The sequence below is a fragment of the Canis lupus genome, chromosome 8 (genome assembly GCF_011100685.1).
Source record: "Canis lupus familiaris isolate Mischka breed German Shepherd chromosome 8, alternate assembly UU_Cfam_GSD_1.0, whole genome shotgun sequence".
NCBI classification, from domain to species: domain Eukaryota; kingdom Metazoa; phylum Chordata; class Mammalia; order Carnivora; family Canidae; genus Canis; species Canis lupus.
In genome coordinates, this window is record NC_049229.1 from 13,140,417 (window position 1) to 13,155,588 (window position 15,172).

Here is a 15,172-nt window from a genome sequence, read left to right on the forward strand (position 1 = left end):
TTAGAAGTAGTAGTCTCTAGGGTAGAATCAAGTGGGGGTAGGATGAACACAGCCAATATTTCTTGACATAAGAGTTGTAGTACTCTTTTGACTTTTTCAATTACATATATTACTTCAGTTAAAAAAACTTTTTTTAAAAAAAAAGACTTCAGGGTTTTTTGTTTTGTTTTGTTTTTGTTTTTAGATTTTTATGTATTTATTCATGATAGAGAGGGGTGAGGGGCAGAGACACAGGCAGAGGGAGAAGCAGGCTCCACACCGGGAGCCCAATGCAGGACTCAATCCCAGGACTCCAGGATCACACCCTGGACCAAAGGCAGGTGCCAAACCACTGAACCACCCAGGGATCCCCCAACTTCAGTTATTTTTTATTTGAGAGAGACACAGAGTAGAGCGAGAGAGAGAAGCAGACTCCCTGATGAGCATAGAGCCTGAGCCCAACATCGGTCTCCATAACCCTGGGATCATGACCTGAGCCGAAGGCGGACACTTAACTGACTGAGCCACCCCGGTGCCCTCGCAGAAAAAACTTTTAAGAGTTTAGTCTAGGGGTGCCTGGGTGGCTCAGTCAGTTAAGCATCCAAATCTTGGTTTTGGCTCAGGTCATGATCTCAAGGTCCTGGGATTAAGCCCTGTGTGGGGCTCTGTGCTCAGTGCAGAGTTGGCTTGTCCCTCTTCCTCTCCTCTATCTCTAAAATATTTTATTTTTTTAAAATAGTTTGGTCTGAAGGCTCTTTTCTTCCCCCTCTTTGGATCAATGCAGAAAAAGGGAAAAAAGAAAAAAGCATGTTATAGAAATTATTAGTATGAGACCATATTAATAATGATATCTATTGTGTGCATAGAAAAAAATGCAAAATGACACACATCAAGGTGTTAACAGTGATCATCTCTAAGTGGTAGAACGACAATTTTTCTTCTTTTTAAATTTTATTTTATCTATATTTTATTCTATCTTAATATATTTAATAACATTTAACAAGGATCATATATTGCCTCCATAAAGAAGAAAAACTAATAAAACCTTTAAAATTAAAAAGAGAAAGAAAAGAAGAAGAATGGAACAAAGGAGCCAGGGGAGTAGGTTTGAGTTCAGAAATCAGGCCCTACTTCTTCCTAGGTTTTTCTAACATTAGGCATGTTTTTATCCTTTTGGGGCTTTAGATTCCTCAGTTGTAAAATGGGGATCCTGTTATCTGCTCTGTCTCCCTAGACAGGTTATTGCAAAAAGTGTGCAAAGCTGCCCAGTTGCAAAGCATGTGTTAAACAATAGACGTGGTAAGGGCCATAGGAAGAACATGCATAATAAGGAACTCTTTGTACTTCACGCAATTCTTGATGGCATCACTGCCCCCGTTTCCTAGAGATGTGCATTCACTCAGAGCTTCCTCAGCCCGACTCAGGGAAATCCCTAGGAAGCTCCTTTCTGAAAGGAGCTAGAGGATGAAATTCAAAGACACCTTCTTTGGGCTCTTCCTCCTTCCTTTACCTTCAGGGGAAGCCTTGCTAAATCAGATCCTCTCTCCCCACCCGTATTCAGAAACCTTCCATTTTCCAGAATGCACTGAGTTGCCCCTCATTCCCCATTGGGCCCATTCCCCCAACCACTCCCACTCCTGTTCCACCTGGACCCATCCTAGCTGGACACTGCCACACTGGCATTTTGCACAGGGCCTCAGAGACAGACTCAAAGGCATGTTCCTCCTAAGATCTCTACCAGGATAAGACATCTTAGTCCTGAAGACATTCCCCTCAGAACTGGGTTGCTTTGAATGGCCCAGGACCAGGATCCAGACTACAAGGGTGGAGGTGAGTATATTTAACAATTCATTTCTATCCAAAGCCTTGGAAGTCAGGCAGTAGCCCTCCAGACAAACTGTAAGGCCTGAACCACCAACCTGTGCTCTGACTTGATGTTGACCATTAAATCCGTTTGCCCTGCATTGACACCAAGAAATGCTCTAAAAAGAATCCTGAACTAGGAGTTGTTAGAGAATCCAATCCCCAGTTTTATCTCTACCTCTGACTAGCCATGAGATCTTGGTGAGTCATTAACCTGAGTCTCTGTTTCCTTATCTATACAATGAGACAATGACCACCTGCGTTCACAGCTTCTACCATCTTTATTTATTGTTTCTAGAGTTGCCTCTTAATCCACTTTCCCATTTTGCTTTTCCTCCTGTCTTTGTAGCTATCAGCCCTTTTGCCCTGTATCCAGGATGTAAGGTCAACATGCCCCTGAGGAAAAGGGGAGCAGAGCTGACTCTACCTCCCAGTCTCCCGGACACCAAGGCTCTGTGCTTCCCCCATGGGGTCCTTTCTTAGGCAGCTCTCCTCAAATAGCAAGCTACCTGGAAGTAAGAGTCACTGAACATATGGAAGACACCCAGGAGCTATCACGGGGCCCTTGATAGAATAATGAGATTTTCCGGGGAATCTCAAGGACCCTCTCTTTACATAGGAAAGATCACAGAGAGCTGTTTTGATTTTTAAAATAAAATTAAAAAATTAAAAAAAATTTAAAAAAATAAAATTTAGTCCTCAAACTGTTAAAGTTACAAACTTAAACATCTAGGCCTTCCTTAAACTTTTTTTTTTTTTTAAGATTTTATTTATTTATTCATGAGAGACACAGGCAGAGGGAGAAGCAGGCTCCACACCGGGAGCCCAATGCAGGACTCAATCCCAGGACTCCAGGATCATGCCCTGGGCTGAAAGCGGCGCTAAACTGCTGAGCCATCCAGGGATCCCCAGCCTTTCTTAAACTTTTAAGTTCAATTTAGAGATATTATTAATCTTTATAAATAAAGCAAATGTTAATCACATTTAAGAGGTTTTTAATTAATGTTTGATTCCAGTTATAAATTCAGTTTATGAAACTCAAACATTTAAAAACATGTTTATATTATATTTAATATGTAAATGGTATAATTTTATTATTTAAATTATAAATACATTTGATATTTATATATCACATATAATAAATATGATATATTCAATCTTTTATAAGTATATCAGTTGTCTAAAAATCTTTAATAGCTCTAATAAAATAAACTTTAAAGTATGACAGATCTTACGGTCTCTCAAGTATGCCAATATTGGTAGTAATTTTAGAATGTCTTTTAATTTAAAATTACAAAATTAAATCAATTTCTTAATTACATATTTAAAATGGTCAAAAAATGACATTACTCTAATGGGCAATTTTCCTTAAATATTGTAAATACTTAAAATACCAAATGTATACAAATTAACAAAACTATTATGAGTTTGATGATTCTCTTAAACATTTCTACATTTACTTATAAATCTTTGGAAGATTAAAAATGCTGGAGCACCAGGGTGGCTCAGCTGGTTAAGCATCTGCCTTCAGCTCAGGCCATGATCCTGGAGTCTAGGGATTGAGCCCTACATTGGGATTGAGCCCCACATTGGGCTCCCTGCTCAGCAAGAGCCTGCTTCTCCCTCTCCCTCTGCTGCTTCCTCTCTCTCTCTCTTACATAAATAAAAATCTTTTTAGAAAATGCTAACCCAAAGTCCAGTATTTACATTATGGTTCACTTTCAGTGCTGTACATTCTATTGGCTAGTTAATACAAACGAATAGTGACACTGTAACATAAACTATAGACTTGGTGAGAATATGATCTATCAGAGCAGGTTCATCAATTTTAACAAATGTACCACTCTGCTGGGGGATGTTGATAATGATGGAGGCATTATGTGGACATTATGTGATGGACAGGGCATCCGCAGGCAATCTCTGTACCTACCCTTCAATTTTGCTGCTCTAAAACCGGACATAAAACTGCTCTAACAAATTAAGTCTTCATTTTTTAAAAAGTTGCTTTCCCTCTAAGAAACAATGTCAGCTTAAGTAGCCCAGGCTCTCCTCCCAGGCAGTTTGGGGGGTGCTGTCTCAGCTGGAATAGGTTTGCTAACAACCAGAGGCCACTGGTGGTGACCCCACAAACCCAGGCCTCCATCCCACTGTCATGTCAGACAGTGTCTCTGAGTTGCCTTGTCCCACAACCTACCTCCCCCAGATCCAGGTAACTTCTTACCTGATTCCCTTCTCCCCTAGTTTGCCATGTGCTTTATTTCAACCAACCTATCTACTGATCCATTCTATCTTGAACTTTTTTTCTTATTCATTTTTTCAGCGCCACAGCTCTTACAGATATTTCAGTGTCACCCCATAGAATTCCTCAGTTTTGTCCAACTCTGTTTTCCCAGGTCCAAGTTCATGCCACTGACAGATGGAAGAAGGTGGCATAGGTAAAACATATTTAAATGTCTGAATGGCTTTCACTCCCTCCTCTCCATAAGGACAGGAAACAGAGAATGTATCACTGTCTCTGCCCTCTCTCTCCAGAGTGGGGGCATCACTGTCATTTCTCATCCACCTGATCTCAGGCTTCTGGTAGAGTCCTGCCAGCCCACTGGGTCCAGGTACCCCAGGGTCAGTTCACAAGCAGGCTAAAGAGTTTGGCAAGAGATTTTGTTTCTTTCTCTCTCTCTCTCTCTCTCTCTCATATGCACGTGCATCCACACACACATACATATACACATGTGTGTGCACACCAACACTCTTCTATACAACTGACTCTCTGTGGCCCTGAGCATAGGCTCGTAATCATGCCCATCAACTCCCCTGAGGCTGGGGAATTCCAAACCGAAATCCCTAAGCAGGCCACACTAATTCTATCACATCCTTCAGCTGTTGACAACCAAGAGGCCTAACCTATTTCCTTTTTGGTCTTTTTTTGTAGTGCTCCTATTTGAATACCAAGTAAGTTTTTGCACCAGGGCACACAAGTTGAATGACTAGTTTAGAACAGACCATTTTCAAGGTGAGGGGAATAACTCAGTAAAATTGATGCAGCAAGTCTCCCTCTTCTGACCAAGAGGGGACCTTGGTGCAGATGTGTGGTACAGTGAAAAGACACTGGACATAAAGTCGGACAAGTTGGTCTGTAATCCAATTTCTGCTACAAATGGTGCACCTTGGGTCCAACCTGTATGAGTCCTGGTTCCTTCATGTGACATCACTGACATAGCCACAGGGTAACTGACAAGGATATTTCCAAGATCAAATTTTAAACATGTAAAACACTTGAATCTTTCCTTCAGTTGGCTACCAGGATTCTGACATGCTCCTGGTTTTTCTCCTGCCCCACTGGCTGGTCCACCTCAGTCTTTGCTGGTTCCTCCTCATCTCCCCAGCCTCTAAAGATTGGGTCCAATCCTTGAACTTCTGCTCTCCATCTCTATTTACCCCCTCAGTGATCTTATCCAGTCACATGGTTTTTAAGATCATCTGTAGGCTGATGATCTTCACATTCGTCTCTCCAGCCCAGAACTCTTCCCTAAACTCCAGATTCATATTTCTACCTGCATACTTACCATCTCAGCTTGGGTGACAAATAGGCATCTCCAACTATCCCTTCCAACCCTACTCTCCTGTGGTCTTTCTTTGTTCAGTAAATGGCAATTCCATCCTTCCAGTTGATAGGATCCAAAATCAAGTAGGCACCCATGACTCATCTTTTTCATATCTCCTACCCATTCCATCAGCAGATCCTGGAGTTCTAACTTCAAAAGATATCCTGAAACAGACTGTTTTTCATCACCTCAACTGCTACCACCCTGATGCAAACCAACAGCATATCTCACCTGAATTCTTGCTACAGTTTCCTTTTTTTTTTTTTTTTTTTTTAATTTTTTGGGGTTCTTTTGTTTGTTTGTTTGTTTTTGTTGTTTGTTTGTTTTTGCTATAGTTTCCTAAGTAGCCTTCTCGTTTCTGGCCTTGCCCCTTCCACCTTTTTCAGTCTCTTTTCAACACAGTAAACAGTGATCTTGTTAAAATATAAATTAGATCATGTCATTCCTCTTCACAAAACTGTCCAATTTCTACCCAACACATTCAGAGGAATCACTGTAATATATCACTTACTAAAATATGGGGCACCTGGGTGGTTCATTTACTTAAGCGTCTGACTCTTGGTTTCAGCCCAGGTCCTGATCTCAAGGTTGTGGATGGAGCCCCACACTGGGCTCTGTGCTCAGTGAGGAGTCTGCTTTGGATTCTCTCTCCCTCTGCCCACCCCCTTGCACTGTCACACTGCACACTCTCTGTCTCTAAAATAAATAAATATATCTTTAAAAAAATAAATAAAATATGGGGATCAAACCAATGCCTGCTTCATAGCGTTATTGTGAGGATTAGAAGTCACCATATGTAAAGCACTTAAAACTGATACTGAGTGTTTACTGCATAGCAAGCACCACCCTACACACTTTATATACAAACTCTATCAGCTTATCAATTCTCATAAGAATTCTGAGGTGTGTACTCTTACTATTCCAATTGTACAGCTGAGGCAATTGCATTACAGAGAGGTTAAATAACTCTCCCAAGGTTACCCAGATAGTGAGTGTCAGAACTGGGCTTCCACTCTAGGCAGTGGGCCTCCAAAGCCTGTGTTTTCACTACCCTGCATAATCAGTAAGGCTTCTTCTGTGATATACTCTTTATTTTATTCTTTTTTATTTTTTTATTTTTTAAGATTTCACTTCAAGTACTCTATACCCAACATAGGGCTTGAACTCACAATACCAAGACCAGGAATCATACGGTCCACCAATTGAGCCAGTCAGGCACTCCAGGGCCATACTCTTTAAATGTTGAACAGTATCCCATCATATGGAGGGACCATTAATTTACTTAACCAATTCCTCACTTATGTCCTCTGATCATTCCAGAGCTTCTCACTTAAGCTAGTAAATTCATTTATTTGACAAACATTATATTGAATGACAATATCCTAGGCACTGAGGACACAGCAGTGAATAAACAGAAAATGGACACAAAACTGTCATCACAAAGCTTCCATTTTTTAGAAGTACTTTTTATAATGCAAACGTCACCAGAGGCCCGATTTGCTTCTTGACTAATGGTCCTTCTCTGCTGAGGCGATCAGACTCAACTTGATTCATCTGACACATCTCTTGGGCAAGGCACTCAGCTAACTTCTGTGAGAGGAACAAAAATGATTCAGACGTGGACCTCGCTCCTAGGAGGTTATACATTAACAATGTGCCTGAGTATCTCTAGGAAGCAGTTCGTGTAGAACTGGTTTCTGGGTCTATCTTATGCCTTTTTCATTTGCTACCTGTCACTAAACTTCTCAGCTCCCCAAGGGGGAAGAACATGGTTTCCTTTTTCTCTCCCCACAGAGCCTAGAAGAATTCTTTGAAATCTTGGCATCACGTATTTATGGAATACCAAGTTCTGGAAAGATCCTCAAAACACTATTTGGCCACAGATTTGATTCCCCCCTTATTCTGCCCTTATTTAGATCACAGGAACTTAGTCCATCAACAGACAGAAGAAGAAAAGAATTAAGACCATGAGCCACATTTTATAATTATAAATATTTTAATTGTTCTCTCCCTACTTTTAACCACCTAGCATGGGGATGGAGGGACCCTGACAATCAACTGAATGCTCACTTCAAAATACAAAAGATTAATAATCTCACACACATACACGTACACATACACAAACACACATACACACACACATACACAATGCACACACGTGTACACAAAATTCCTGCTTAAAATCCTTCAGTGAGAAAAAAAAAAACAAAACCCTTCAGTAATTTCCCATAACTCTTAAGGAAAAAACAGACAAATCCTCAGCAAGGCCTCCAATGTACAAGGCCCCAAGTGACCTGGCTGTTCCTGGCCTCACAGGGTACCCTAAGTGCTCTTGGTTTCTGTGTGCCGGCCTCAGGGCCTGGCTGTGGTTCTCCAAATAAGCCTTCTCCATTCTGTCACAGGGCTTTTGCATGTGCAGTTCTTTCTTCCTAAGAAAGCATTTTTTTCTCCAACTTTCAGATTCAACTATCATTACTTCCCTGGGCAAGGTTTCACTAGCTCAGGCCTCCAGACTCCACTTGGCATCATACCTTCTCAAAGCATCAGTACCTCTCTGTCAGGCTCCTATTCTTCAGTTCATTTGACCCAGTCGTCATTTTACTTGTTTTTTTTTTTTTAATTTTTTAAATTAATTTTTAAAATTTATTTATGATAGTTACAGAGAGAGAGAGAGAGAGGCAGAGACACAGGCAGAGGGAGAAGCAGGCTCCATGCACCGGGAGCCCGATGTGGGACTCGATCCCGGGACTCCAGGATCATGCCCTGGGCCAAAGGCAGGCGCTAAACCACTGCGCCACCCAGGGATCCCCTCATTTTACTTGTATATGTGAAAATACATCATTAATGTGTCTTTCTCCTCCACTAAATTCTATGCTTCGTAAGTGCAAGAACCATTTCTGGTTTTGCTCATCTTTGTATATCCAGAGCTGAGCACAGTACTGGAAACCTTAAAAAGTGATCATTCATTCAACAAATACATAATGAGCAAGTTCTGAATGCCCAGTCTTATTCTATGTGCTTGGAATATAACAGTAAACAAACCCAAATCCCGGCCTTTATGGAACTTATATTCTGGTTTTGGAGAAGAGAGAGTAAGCAAACAAGATGATTTCAAGGGCCTAATTGTTATCAAGATAAAGGGATAGGATATGACCACTGGGAATGGGGTAGGATACTATTTCAGACAATGATCAGGGAAGGCCTCTATCAAGAGGCAGCACATGAGCAGAGTGTGGAGTATTTTGAAGGGGGGCTGGATTTTCAGTGCAAAAATTGGGATAGTCCCAGGAAAATCAGAACAATTGACTGATCACCCCAGCACAGGATGCTGCTGAGAGCCTGGCTGCCAGCCTTCGGCCACTTACCCAAAAATATGTTTCTCTCACATCTTCTAAATGTCTTTTTCAGAAATATTCACTTTTTGAGAAACTATTACAGCTTAGAACTTGATAAATACTTTGTAATGATGCGGAAGCTTCCCAGGAATCCACCCCCACTCAGCTTAGGAATGATCTTGGCTTTGAGATTCCCAGACACACCAGGCCCCCTCTTGCAATCCTCCAGCTCTCGGAGGTCCATATTTGGACTTCCATTTGGGTGAAATCCACCCACAAGGAAAAGCTCATTTCCTCCCTCCCTCTGGCTCACACTCCCAGCCTGGAACCTTCCCCTACAATATTCCTTGGCAGACTCCTTCTTCACTCCCTCCTGGCTGGCTATGCTTCCAGCAAGTTGCACCCAATAGCAAATTACGTGTAAATAAACTACAGAGTGGCAGACCCCTGCCCAGTGGTATTCCCACTCCTTTGGACCCCAACAATGTGTGGCTGCCCCCTTGGCACAGGTGCTAATTCTTCCCCCATTCTAATTGCTCTAAACTACCTCTTTAGTGGATTTCAGAACAGTTCACTGGATAATCTTATTTTTTGTTATGTGTCCAATCAAATTCCTATGCCACCATTAAGAGTTTCTCTTTTTCTGTTACCCTACATCCCATCTTCCCTCTCCCTGGCCTTCTCCCCTTGCCTCCCCACCTCCTCCAACTAAGCTGACTGTCTGACTGCTCCAGAACGAAACTTACAGGGTTCTAGTCCTCACTCTCCTCTCACCAACTGTATGGACAACATTATCATTTGCCTCATTGGGATGTTTGGAGGATAAAAGAGCTAAAATGTAAAAGAGTTTTACATTATCTAGAAGAGTAGTACACATGGATGTGAACTGAACAAATGAAATGTTGGTTCTTACTACTGACCCTAAGATCTAAGGGCCCTTGGTGCCTTGGCCAGAGAGTAAGTGGCTGCATTCTATGATTTTATTTGAAAAGACAAAATATCCTTCTGCCCAAATGCCTCCCTCCCAACTTTAGAATCTTTACAACTAGCATCTGTATTTAACAAAACACAGTGGCAGGAGGGGAAACATTCTAACAACTATCCTATTCTTTTCCTAGAAGAGTTTATCAGATTTAATGGAAGAAGAATACCAAAGACTATAGCTGGATGGTAAGGAGAGAGAATGTGGCTTGTGTAGAAGAGAAGGTCAAAGGGGGGACACCATAAGGAGTTGGGACTACAGGGGCACCGGGTTTTGAGAGGATGAGAAAAGCTGAGGCAGAGGGCATACAGAAATGAAGGGTGTGGAGACGAGAGATACAAAGACAAAATTCATCTAGGTTGATGGAACCAAGTAGTTTTCTAAACCAACACTCGTTTCCTCCCCAGCTCTGCCCTAATCAAGACTGGGCTGCTTACTGCCGGCCTCCTGGTCAAGAGAAAAGAGCCTGGATTTCCAAGCCACCATAAGCTTGGAGAAAACTCCAGGTCTACCATTTACTGATTGACAAAGTTAATTGACCTTTCTAAACCCGCTCTGTAAAAACAACAATAACAAAAAGCCTCTTAAACAGTAAAGTTGTGAGGATTCAATACAGGAAAGCCTGTGCAATGCCAGCTTCATGTTAGCTCCTGGGAGGCACTCAAATCATTTAGCTTCCTCTATCACCCCAGTGCAGGCCGTAGGCCCACCCTGTCAGCATTCTCAGCACAAATTCAATCCCTAACCTCTTGCACGTTTTCATGTCTGGTTTTTGCATGTGATTTATTGCATATAAATCGATTCAACAAAACCTTTGTAAAACGCCAAGCACTAAACTGAGTGCTAGGGATACAAAAGGATCAAGTCCCACTTGCTCCCTCCCCACCAAAACTTGTAGTCCTATAGTGGACACTGCTGATTAAATATGTAGTTCCCACAGTAATGAGCACAACAGTAAGAGAAATGCAAAGGCTGTCAGAACACATACAGTTCTCATATCATATAATAAATGCATACATAAAATCCATGTCACTTATGTTGTGTCATGACTCAGCAATCACAGACATCTGCAATAGAAATCTGCACAGATATCACAGTGGAGCCGACTTTTATGTTGGAAGTACTTCCAAAGTTGGCACAGAACAGAAAACTACATAAGCAATCACCTTTAATAAAAAAAAAAAAAAACATATTACCAATAAAATACAGTACACATGATTTTTATATACAACCATGCATAGTTATATATATGTAAATATGTAAAAATCTATATTAATAAAGATAATTTAATAAGGTATAAATATGTAAAATATAAGTTTATAAACTTTTATTATATAGAAGAAACCAAAAATTGAATTAGATTGCAAAAATCAATGTTCTTCATGTAAAAACTTTTGGTAAAAATGCATGTTAATTATTTTTTTTAAGATTTTTATTTTGGAGGGGCGCCTGGGTGGCTCAGTGGGTTAAGGTCTGCCTTTGGCTTAGGACATGATCCCAATGTCCTGGAATGGAGCCCTGAGTCAGGCTCTCTGCTCAATGGGGAGTCTGCTTCTCCCTCCCCTGTTCTTGTACTCTTTCTCTCTCTCGCTCTCGCTCTCGCTCTCTTTCTCCCTCCTTGTCAAATAAATAAATAAAATATTTTTTAAAAAAGTATTTTTAAGTAATTTCTACACCCAACATGGGTTTTGAACTTAGAACCCCGATCAAGAGTCACATGCTGTACCAACTAAGCCAGCTAGGTGCCCCCAAAATGCATATTTATTTCTGATAAATAAAGCCCTAAAGGGCCAGGATACAGCTCAACCCAAAGCACATTCACACTCTTCCAACACCTTGGGCTTTTCTCAGAAAATGTACAGAAAGGCAATGGACTTAGGAAATCATCCTTTGATTCTTGAAGGATCCAGTTGCTTTTATAGACTAATAGAAAGCTAGTCTCCAAAACTTATTAGCCTCATATCCTTAGACAAATGATAGGATCATAAAATCTCTAGGTTTTAAGAGAACTTAAAGATCACTAGTCCAACCTCTCATTTAGATGTTTCAGTTCTTCCCCAAGGGATCAAATGACCTCTACTTAGATCATTCCAGTGGCTAGAAACCACCCATTTCACCTAAGAACACCTCCAGCAATAAGTAATCTAAACATATAATTATTTCAAAAATTTAATACACCAAAATAATGTGCTGTATCAGGATCTTCCTGGCATTGCTTCACTTTAAAAATATTATGAAGAAATTACTCTGCAATATCCTTAGTATGTAAAAAGATCATACAAACTGATAAATCGCTAAGATCTCAATAAATAAAAATATAAACAGATAATCACAACATTTGTATTAAAAAGGTTCAGTCTAGGGGTGCATGGGTGGCTCAGTCAGTTAGGCATCTGACTCTTGGTTGTGGCTCAGGTCAGGATCTCAGGGTCCTGGAATCAAGCCCTTTATTGGGCTTCGTGCTCAATAGGGAGTCTCCTTGAGACTTTCCCTTTCCCTCTGCCCTCTCCTCACCCCCACCCCTGCTTGCTCTCTCTCTCTCTCTAAATTAAATAAATAAATCTTTAAAATAAATAAAAAGGTTCAGTCTAGCTCATTTAATAGGCAAAAAAATTTTCACATCTTAATCCACTAAATAACAGAGGTTATGAAAATTATAATATGCAGTACTAGCGAAGGAACAATGAAACGCACTTAGAAACTAGTAGAAAAACTGTAGATTGCTACCAATTTTATGTATTTCAATTCAACTATACTTATTTGTCAAAGAATAAAGACTAAGAGCACCTGAGGTATTTTTTTTTTTTTTCTAAATCACAGCTGAGTCTACTAATTTACCAGCCAAGGGAGCACACACTGCTGGAAACCTTTGCAGACTAGTACCCTAAAGAGGGAAACGTCAAGATTTTGTTTTAAGTACTAGGAAGGAGGAATGCCTGATGGTTATTCTAATCAAGCGCTGAAAACTAGCAGCCTGGAGAGGTAGTAGGTTTAAAGAAGTCTCATTACTCATTGGTCAGAAGACTCTTCAGTCAGCTCTGGAAATGGGGAAAGAGTGTCCCTTAAGGTTCAAGGTCCTTTATTAGCCTCACCTGGGATGAAACATAACTTTTGGTTTTAATATTTCTGAGGCAAGTTTTGCTGTAAACGAAATTTTTCTTTGTAGCCAGTCCCTAACACTGTACATTAACCAACTCCATGCTGGGCTCTGGCAATACAGTAGTAAAAGCAGAGCTAGTCCCTACACTCATGGAAATTGCCACTGGGCAACGTGATCTCAACATGAAAATGTTTATTTGACCTAAAAATTCCACGTCAGGAAACCCATGCTAAGGAGATAATAAATAAAGTGATCAAATATTTAAACACAAAGATATTCATTGGAGTATTGCTCAGTCAAAAAATGGAAGCAACCTAAACTTCCAACAATGTTGGAAAAATACAATATATTCACAGAAGTGACTATAAAGGTTTAATGACATGGGAGAATGTGTATGATATAACATTAAGCAAGGTAAATAATATAACATAGACTGTGGTCTCAATTATATTAAAAATAATTTTTAAAGTACCTAGGAAGAAATCTATCTGAAACGCTGATGTTATTGATATAGATATATATATAGATATAGATATATATGTTGATTATAAAAGGATTTTTTTCAGGGCGCCTGGGTGACTCAGTCAGTTAAGCATCTGACTCTTGGTTTTGGCTCAGGTCAGGATCTCAGGGTCCTGGGATTGAGCCCCACTTCGTCAGCCTCCCCACTCAGTAGGGAGTCTGCTTGTCTCCAGGCTGTCCCCCTACTCTCTCTCAAATAAATCTTTTTTTTAAGGGTTTTCTTTCTCTTTAGCTTCTTAGTTTTCTACAAAATCATGTATTAATTTTATAATCTGGAAAGAGTTTGGCAAACCAGGTACCCCCTCCAAAACAAAGTAGGCACACTGAAGAGTGCTCTCCAAATGGCTCAGCTCTGTTTCCAGTCAAGATCCTGTAACCTAGTGCTCTGTGTCTAAAGGTAGAATTTCCATGAGAATTAACTCATTTCTGTTCCTACTGACTCTATAGAAACTGTGTTTACCCAAGATGAGCAAACAAGAGTGACACAGATTTTTCTGAAGTGGACAATGTCTCTCACTTCCCACCCCTGATACTGTAGGACCAAGGAAAAGAAACCCGCCTCTCGTTTCGAGGGCCACGGTAGTTAAGGAAACGCCAAACACATTCTCAACTCGAACCTCATGGCAACCCGAAATGAGAAGACGCTGAGGGGTGGCATTCACACTGCCCAGAGTCACTGGCGATGACCGAAGCCCCGGGGTTCAGACGCAGGCCCCTGTCCACTGCACCAGCAGCAGGAGGACCCTCGTCCATGGCAGGGATCCAGGGACGCCCCGTGGTGTATCTGGGGAGGACCGGCCTGTTCCTCGGCGAACACCGGTCTTGCTGTGAGCTCAGCTGTGTCCCTTCGAAGCCTACCAAAAGGTAACAGCTGTGTAGACAGGGGGACGATTTCACACATATTAATAAAAACTCTCCCTCCCCCTGGGCCCTCCACCCGCATCCCCCCGGGACCCTTTTCTCTCTCTTCAACTTGTCTTCCCAGAATGGAAGATGCTGGTAAAATAGGCTATGCCAGCACTGAAGGTATTCATCCAGGAGCTAAGTACTTCTACCTACACGTCACAGCGAAGTGTTTTCTTGCCAACAGACGAAATACCTAAACACGCGCTTTGGTTTCCTCGGCGGTCAAACGCGCCGAACAGCGCCTGCCCTTCCTGCGCTTCCCGGGTCACAGGGGTGTTCAGGGACCGGCGGAAGCAGGGAGGGGGCGGCTGCCGGGCTACAGACGGCTCTTCACTCGGGTAAGGGGCTGGGAAAAGCAGCCCCGGAGGCCGGGCCTCGGGCTTCAGTGGACCCGCAGGAGCCGGGAGAGGCCGAGCCCTGCGCCACGCGGACCCAACGCGATCCGGCCGCCCCGGCCTCGCCGAAGCTCCCAGGTGCCGTCGCTGCGGATCGAAGATCACAGCCCCGCAGCGGCCATAAAGCAGTAAAGGAGATCAAAATCCGCACCAGCGGCCAGCCTGGGGGTGAAGTCCTCTGCGGGCGCGGGGCGGCGGGGGGCGGGGGGCGGGGCGCGGGCGCGGGGGGCGGGGCGCGGGGGGCGGGCGCAGGGGCGGGGCGCGGGGGGCGGGGGGCGGGGCGCGGGCGGCGGGGGGCGGGGCGCGGGGGGCGGGCGCAGGGGCGGGGCGCGGGGGGCGGGCGCAGGGGGCGGAGCGCGGGCGCAGGGGCGGGGCGCGGGGGGGCGGGCGCAGGGGGCGGGGCGCGGGGGCGGGCGCAGGGGGCGGGGCGCGGGGGGGCGGGCGCAGGGGGCGGGGGGCGGGGCGCGCGCGCAGCTCTGCGCGAACAA

At 42.8% G+C, this 15,172-nt stretch overlaps 1 long non-coding RNA gene across 1 annotated transcript; it reads right to left on the reverse strand.

Moving 5' to 3' along the window:
• Positions 1-6,646: 6,646 nt before the first annotated feature.
• Positions 6,647-14,878, reverse strand: LOC119872833. The gene is made up of 3 exons (XR_005363128.1): positions 14,483-14,878; positions 14,001-14,254; positions 6,647-7,034 (listed from the first exon to the last, which is right to left on the reverse strand). It is a non-coding gene; the product is annotated as an uncharacterized LOC119872833 (long non-coding RNA).
• Between the last annotated feature and the right edge of the window lie 294 nt (positions 14,879-15,172).